This window comes from Lynx canadensis, chromosome B1 (assembly GCF_007474595.2).
Source record: "Lynx canadensis isolate LIC74 chromosome B1, mLynCan4.pri.v2, whole genome shotgun sequence".
Lineage (NCBI taxonomy): Eukaryota > Metazoa > Chordata > Mammalia > Carnivora > Felidae > Lynx > Lynx canadensis.
The window spans coordinates 119,052,095-119,060,593 of NC_044306.2; positions in this window are offsets into that span (position 1 = coordinate 119,052,095).

Below are 8,499 nucleotides of genomic sequence, written 5' to 3' on the forward strand. Positions count from 1 at the left end.
TATATTAAGCATTGTACCCAGACAAAATATCTTTTTTCATATCTATTACTATCTTTAGAAATATTCCTCTAAAAAGACAAGAATATATTCCACAGATATAAGCTTTCATGATCGACAAGAATGCATTCAGAAGCAGTAAAGTTTCTATATGGCAATTTGCAAATTTCATTATTTCTCTCTACTGTATTTGGGGTCTTCCAAGCTAATTCTCGCCTTAATACAATCCAAATTTCTGATTATGTTTGAAGGATAATAAGCAAATTAAATTTCACTGGGAACATGCAGTTAGCCCCAATTCACCTGACAACATTTCAGTAGCATTCTGTAATGATGATCTATCGATAGCCGGGCTGCGGCTATGAATCCAAGCAGTGTATCTTCACATGATCAAAGCCTGTGAGTCTATTATTATTGCCATGATTTATGATAAGGAAAATAAATTACAGTTAGTATTTGTAAAGATCTTTGCATTTTGCAAAATACTCTCAAATGCAACATGTACCACAATAAACCATGGTGTGGGGTATTGTTATTATTATATATTTATATAAATTTAATATTGCTGGAAATATTTGCATCTGAAATTCAGAATTATGGAATTTTATATATCAATCCAATTTACTGAGCTGGAGTTAACTAAAAAATTGTATTCTGTTTTCTTAAGGTGAAGTTGCATTAATATTTACTAAATTCAGCATTTTATAAATGGAATAAAAAAAATATTTTCAAGGCAATGAGTATATAGCTCTCTATTGTTAATTTTTTTTCTTTAAGTGAACAAAGATCCCCTGTTCCAAATCCTAAAATAAGAGCAACACTCTTTGCCAAAATCTGGGCTAGAATTTCAATTACTTATTACTAAGCTGTGTCAGTCTAAATAATCTCAATATTTTCTTGTTGACAGCATGCAGATTTTTTTTTAATTTTTTTAAGTTTATTTATTTTGAGAGAGAGCACATAAGCGGGATAAGGGCAGAGGGAGAGAGAATCCAAAGCACACCCCACACTATCAGCACAGAGCCTGATGCAGGGCTTGATCTCACGAACTGTGAGATCATGACCTGAGCCCAAAATCAAGTCAGACGCTCAACCAACAAAGCTACCCAGTCTCCCCCAACATTCAGGGTTTTTGTAATTAAATATTGCTTTCGGATAAAGAATTAAAAATATGTACAGTAATTTAGACAAATGGATCATAAGCCTGAAGACTAGAATAATGAAATCGAAGCATAAAGTCTACGGCAAAACTGAAATGAAAAGCTAATACGACAAAAGACTAATTAGAAAGGATTCCAAGAACTACAAAGCCAATATATTAAAGTAGAATACAGAATAAAACTTATCAATGACTAGAATCTTCTATCTGCTGCTTACTCCACACATCATCTTTTAGACAGGTTTTGAGTCAGTCAGAAAATGAGTGGAGCTTGCTCTTTGGATTTAGCATTTGGACTGCGATTAGAACCTAATGATTTATTCTAGCTTCACTCCATATTACTAATGGTACTAAAACAGTTATTTGTCATTAAAGAATCATATTTACCAGGATAACTTTGCTTTTCACTCATTTCCTTCAAAAGGTGCATCAATTATCATTAGCTTATGTCAGTACATTGATTTGTTAACTATGTCATGATGCAAGTATTAAAAAATTGGCCTTTATAACCTTATACTATTTATATTTTCCTGGTAACATTTTAAGAAAGAATTTGAGGAAACATGGAAATTTTGGAGAAATATGTTGTTCTACGTACCATTATAATATATTTTAAAATCATCTAATCATATCATTTTATATTTATTTAGCATATTTCAACATTAAAAGTATATTTCTTCACCCTATCTTCACATTGCAGAGATATGCCCCAAACTGGGCCTGTGGCTCTCATTATATAGTCCATATGTCACCAGTATGATTTTAAAATGACATAATTGTAAAGTGCAAGCCATGTTTCAAGCTTCTCTTTTTTTCCTAAGATAGTGTTTGACAATTTAATAGAATGTTAGCAATAAAATAACAAATAACAAATTGTGCTACTTTTCATTAGTTTTGGGACAGTGTCTCAAAGCTCATCTATGTATCATGGCTATTCTGATAGATACTTTCTGAGTTTTTTTTTTAAGTTTATTTATTTATTTTGAGAGAGAAAGGGAGAGAGAAGAAAGGGGTCAGGGGGTCAGGGGGAGAAGGAAGAGAAAGAATCCCAAGCAGGCGTCATGCTGTCAGCAATGGAGCCTGACACAGGGCTTGAACTCATGAACCATGAGATCATGACCTGAGCCGAAATCAAGCATCAAATGCTTGTTTTTTATACACATCAAATGGCAGTTTTTTATAAAAGTAAATGTAGGTTTACCATACAATCCAGCAATCACACTCTTGAGTGTTTACCCAACTGTCTTAATCCATCTGGACTGCTATAACAAAATGCTGTAGACTGTCCAGCTTATAAGTAACAAACATTTATTTCTTATAGTTCAGAAGGCTGGAAGATCAGGGTGTCAGCAAGATCAGGTTCTGGTGAAGGTCCTTTTCTGTGTTACAGGCTGCCAACTTCTCACTGTGTCCTCACATGGTGAAAGAGGCTAAGGAGTTCAGTGGGATCTCGTTTAGAAGAGTGCTAAACCCATTCATGCTCTCATGACCTAATCATCTTCAAAAGCCCCATCACCTAATACCATCACATTGACCCATAAGATCCCAACATGTGAACTTGAGAGAAACATAAACATTCAGACCATAAACCTCAAGTGTTAAAAGCTTATATCTGCATAAAAACCTGCACATGATCATTCATAACAGCTTTATTCATAATTGCAAAAATTAGAAGCTAAGGAGATGTCCTTCAATAAGTGAATGGATAAGCAAACTGGTACATCCACACAAAAGAATAATATTCAGTAACAAAAAGAATTGAACTATCAAGACATGAAAAGACATGGATAGATATTGCTAACTTAAAAAGGCTACATACTGTATAATTCGAATTACATGACATTCTAGAAAAGGAAAAAATACAGTAATACTAAAAAATAATCACTTTTTCCAGGGGCTTGGGAGAAAGGGAAGAAAATTGAATAGATGAAGTATAGGTTTTTTTGTTAGGATGATGAAACTATTCTGTATATAGAATTTGGGATAAAGTTATGCTTTTGTCAAAACTCAAAGAATTTATAGCACAAAGAGAGAACCTTAATGCATGATATTTTTAAAAGGAGGTCAGGAGATTTCAGGATGGAATGCATTCTTTGTTGACAAGAGAATCCAACTGTCTTATTAATGTATGAATTAACTTCACTAAAGGGATGGGATTAAAAAAAACTGTTAACTTAAGTAATTTTGGAAATAAATAGATCTGGTAAGACTAAAGGCAAAGGAAATGATACAAAGCACTGTACTCTATGAAGTCGTTTCCCATTGGGATCCAGTTAACAATTATGGTGCTACTAATTTTGAATACTGGAACTGAGCAATTAAGTAAATAAATGTCAAGGGGTTGAAAGGAGATTTCTCACTGGTGAAGAATGAGTGCACAGATAAGGAAGGTGAGGAGGCTAGAATAATCTGTGTGGGAATGGATTAGAGTTAAGAACATTGGTATGAGTTAATGTTTACCTGCGTATACATAAATGTTTACACACGCAAACACACACACACACACACACACACACACACACACATTTGTATACACGCATATAGTTCCTTTCTCTGTCAACTGAGAAGGCCTAGAAACAACAATATTCCAGTGGCAACAAACATAGGTATTGAGTTCTAGCAACATTCTCTAAGGAAAGGAAACAGAGTGAATTATAATGTGGAAAATTTCTTTCTGTCACCCCTAAGTTTTACATAAACTCTGTGAACCAAATACTTTACAAGTAATTAATGTATAGTATTTTATTATTATTCACGATGAAAAGTGAAAGTTCCACTCAATGTGTAAACTAGAACAATAGGTTTTACTATAACAAGGTATATACAAAAAGTTAATTTATGTTGTTTCAGATTGTACATTGTAGCTAACCCTTTAAGACATTACCAGTTGTCAATTTTTGTGTAGAATCAAAGAAGAATATTTATAATTATCTGAAAAAGATATCAAAATACTAATATCTCCTATGCTTTCCATCTACATGACTAACTGAGGTCAGGTTTCCTTCATATATTTCAAACCAACATATTGCGAGAGATTAGAATGCAGAAATAGATATAATAATTCAATTCTATTTCAGTAAGCCAGATGTTAAAGTGCTTGCAAAAATGCAAAACAATGCTGCTTTTCTTACTGCATTTATTTTTATTTTAGAAAGTACGATTACTTTTCATAAATATGTGTTATTTATGTCAACGTGATGGAACACGTATTAAAACAGAGCCACTTCCATATTTTCAGAATATCTATTTAATTTAAAGTAATCATTTTTAATGTTTATTTATTTTTGAGAGAGAGGAAGAGAGACAGAGCATGAGTGTGGGAGGGGCAGAGAGAGGGGAAGATACAGAACCCGAAGCAGGCTCCAGCCTCCGAGCTGTCAGCACACAACCCGTTGCAGGGCTCCAACTCACGAACCTCCAGATCGTCACCTGAGCCCTGAGCTAAGTTGGAGCTTAACTGAGCCACACAGATGCCCTATAAAGTAAAGTAATGACTGATGGTTTAGTTTACATAAGCAAAAGTTTGTGGTGTCCTCACTTTTAAGAAGGTGAAGGATTCTGGAAACCAAACACTGAGAAGTGCAGGACTAGTATATATGTAACCTGAGACTTTGAAATGAGGCCCATGGGTCCTAGCTAGGTGCTGTCTTTAAAAAACAAGACTGTGGGGAACCTGGGTGGCTCAGATGGTTAAACATCTGCCTTCGGTTCAGGTCATGATCTCACTGGTTCGTGGGTTTGTGTCCTGCATTGGGCTCTCTGCTATCAGCACAGAGCCCACTTTGGACCCTCTGTCCCCTTCTCTCTCTGCCCCTCCCCTGCTGCACTCTCTGTCTCTCTCAAAAAATAAATAAGCACTAAAAAAAAAACTTAATAAATGAGACTCCCTCACTCTTGTACTTGCATTTATTTTGCTAGTCTTATACCTTTATAAAACTAGTTAAAAGTTTTAGCTGTGTGCAATCAGTTCCATGGGATGTGTGTTATCTATGACAAAGCCAGAGCTCTGAGGGTCTTGTTTGTGGTGAGAATTTGGAAGTGATATTTGGGATGACAGAACCTGGAGAAAGGGTTAAAAAAAAAAAACTCAGGAGACGCACTTGGGGCTGCTCAGCCCAGCTATCCGTCTGCCCAATTTAAGTTTAGTTTTCTGATTTCAAGGTTTTGTTCTCATATAAGGAACTAGTGTATAGATACAGCTAATATCAGTACCTTACTTTTCATGATGCTTTCACAAAATACGTAAGACATAAAAATTGTTTTGTCTATTTTTCCAGTAAATATACCCACATACCTCCACCTGACACTTCGTCTGACAACTGATGCAGCCAAGTAGCCCGGCCACTTTTCTTCACCAGAAGAGGAAGTAGCATCTTATCAGATAAAAACTTAGCAATAGTTCTCACTGGAAAAGAGCTAGTACTTAAGGGTGATGTTTCCCCCTAACTTATAATGCACTATAGGGAACATTTATGAATTTTTAAGACAAGAAAAGGTGTATCACCCAGAGGAGTTTATAACTTTTATTTGCATAAAATAAAACCTGAAAAACCTAATGGAAAAGAATGTTTAGAATGTTTAGCATATTCAAAACAAAGTAATGTAAATTTCAGGAATCAGAAACGACATAAATTTTGGAATCTTTAAATAATTTTCATCAGAATGTTTTTAAGTCCCTGAAATGTTGTATTCTACTCAAATTTGATTACATTGTAGTAGTCAGCTATTGATGAATGAGCATGTGATGCAAAGAGAAAGGCCTCGACCTAGTGGATTGTTATTAATTAGTTTGATTTGGTTAAACACTGTCACCATCAACTAAATTAATAGCAATTGAGAGGAATAAATGAGCAGATGGGTAGCTACCATATGCTCATGCCACACTCTTAATTGATAATAATTTTAAGTAATTATGGATGGAAGAAAATGTTCATTCAAATGTCTATGGCATTTGAAATGCCCGTTTATAAAACCGTGTCACTTATAATGGATACTGTTCCACTTGACCCTTGAATTAGCAAGAAGTATTGAGGGCAAAGGAAATCATTGCCATAGGGCATTAACTGTTGAGATGGCTCTGGATGGTGATGGCTGTGATTTTAGCACCCTTTGGAACATGGCTTAACTACTTCTGGTCCTCAGCCTTCAGTTGCTTGTTCCAACGGGAAAGCTAAGGGATTTGGTCTGGTTTCAAATCATCATTCACACTCTATGAACAACAGTATTCTGACCCCCAAATTGTGTCTTTTTGTGTTTCTCTTTTCCCCAACCTACTCTTTTCTATCTTCTCACTGGAACCAGATGCCTTTTTTGCTGGTCAACTCTTCTAAGATTTTTATCTCACATTAGAGGACCTTTTCCCTTTATTCATCCTAAATGTCAATGATTAGAAATGTGAACCTACTTCTTATTGTCTCATCTAGTTTGCTTCTTTTAGTGAAAAAGAAAAAAGAAGTCAGCTAGCAACACTAAGAATTGCAGTGATCTTTCAAATGTTTTTTTTTTTCACTGTCATGTTACTTCATTATCATAGTACCTGCCTTCCATAAATGAACTTGACACTGATCATCCTCAGCCTTTTTTTATGGTGAGATAATGAATTTGACTAGAATTCAGAGAAATTCCTACTCAGATACAGTATTGATTCCTCAGACCCTGAAGTGAATTTCCAGTAGTGGATAAAATTCAATTAAACACCTAGTATCAAAAAATACCAATATTTATTCTCAGTAAATCAAGTAAATAAACTACATTTCCAATACCTCAAGATGAGTCTTTGAGGCATTAAAAAATGATTAGCCTTCCTCGTTTGAATTTCATTAAGGATTTTGAAATGCTATGACAGGTAATGTATTATCCAATAAACGAGTTAAAGAAAATATGTCCTGTATTTGTTTGTTAGGGTTGCATAATAAAGTACTACAGACTGGATGGTTTAAACAACAGAATCTTACATTCTCACAATTCTGAAGGATATACATTCTAGTTAGGTGTCAGTCAGGGTTGATTTCTTCAGAGTCTTCTCTCCTCAGCTTGTAGATGGCTATCGTACCCCCGCATCTTCACATGGTCTTTGCTTTATGTACAAAATTCCTCTTATAAGGACAGCAGGCACACTGGATCAGAGCCCCAACCTGATGACCCCATTCTAACTGGGCCTGAGGCCCTGAGGCCCCATACCTCCTTAGACATCCTACCTCCAAATACAGTCAACATCTTGAAGTACTATAGGTTAAGACTGCAACATATCCATTTTAGGGGAACACAATTCATCCCATAACATAAACTCTGAGATTAAAACATTCAGGTAAGTAAGTTTTACTTTAAAATATTCTTATCGGTGTACCTGGGTGGCTCAGTAGATTGAGCATCTGACTCTTGGTACTGGCTCAGGTCATGATCCCAGGGTTGTGGGACTGAGTCCTGTGTCGGACTCTATGCTGAGCATGGAGCTCGCTTGGGATTCCCTCTCTACCTCTACCGACTCCCCGACTTGCGCATGCACTTTTTCTCTCTCTCCAAAAGAATAAAAAAGTAAAAAATAAAATATTCTTATCTACAATTGTATTTAGAAATATGAGTAATAAATAAATATTCATCTCATTCCTTTGAGCTGTCACTTGGATGGCAGCATGACTACTCGGAGATAACTATTTCACAGGATGTACACCCACCCATCTGAGGAAGTGAGCTCAGTTCAACTCAATGAGGCTGCTCAGCTTATTTAGAAATTGCAACTTGGGGGGTGCCTGGGTGGCGCAGTCGGTTGGGCGTCCGACTTCAGCCAGGTCACGATCTCGCGGTCCGTGAGTTCGAGCCCCGCGTCAGGCTCTGGGCTGACGGCTCAGAGCCTGGAGCCTGTTTCCGATTCTGTGTCTCCCTCTCTCTCTGCCCCTCCCCCGTTCATGCTCTGTCTCTCTCTGTCCCAAAAATAAATAAACGTTGGGAAAAAAAAATTAAAAAAAAAAAAAAAAGAAATTGCAACTTGGGCTTTTTAAAAAAATGTTTTTTAATGTTTATTTATTTTTGATAGAGGGAAAGAGAAAGACAAAGTGCAAGTGGGTTGTAAGAGCAGAGAGAGAGGGAGACACAGAATCTGAAGCAGGCTTCAGGCTCTGAGCTGTCAGAGCCTGTCGTGGAGCTCAAACTCACAAACCGTGAGATAATGACCTGAGCCAAGGTTGGGTGCTTAACCGACTGAGCCACCCAGGCGCCCCTGGGCTTTTTCAATTTAGCAATACGGCAGCAAGTTTACAAATATAACTTTTTGAGAGCCAAAAACAAAAAACTCCATACTTGCTTGATTCTTACACATTATTTTTTTTTCTGTCAGGTTTTCCCCA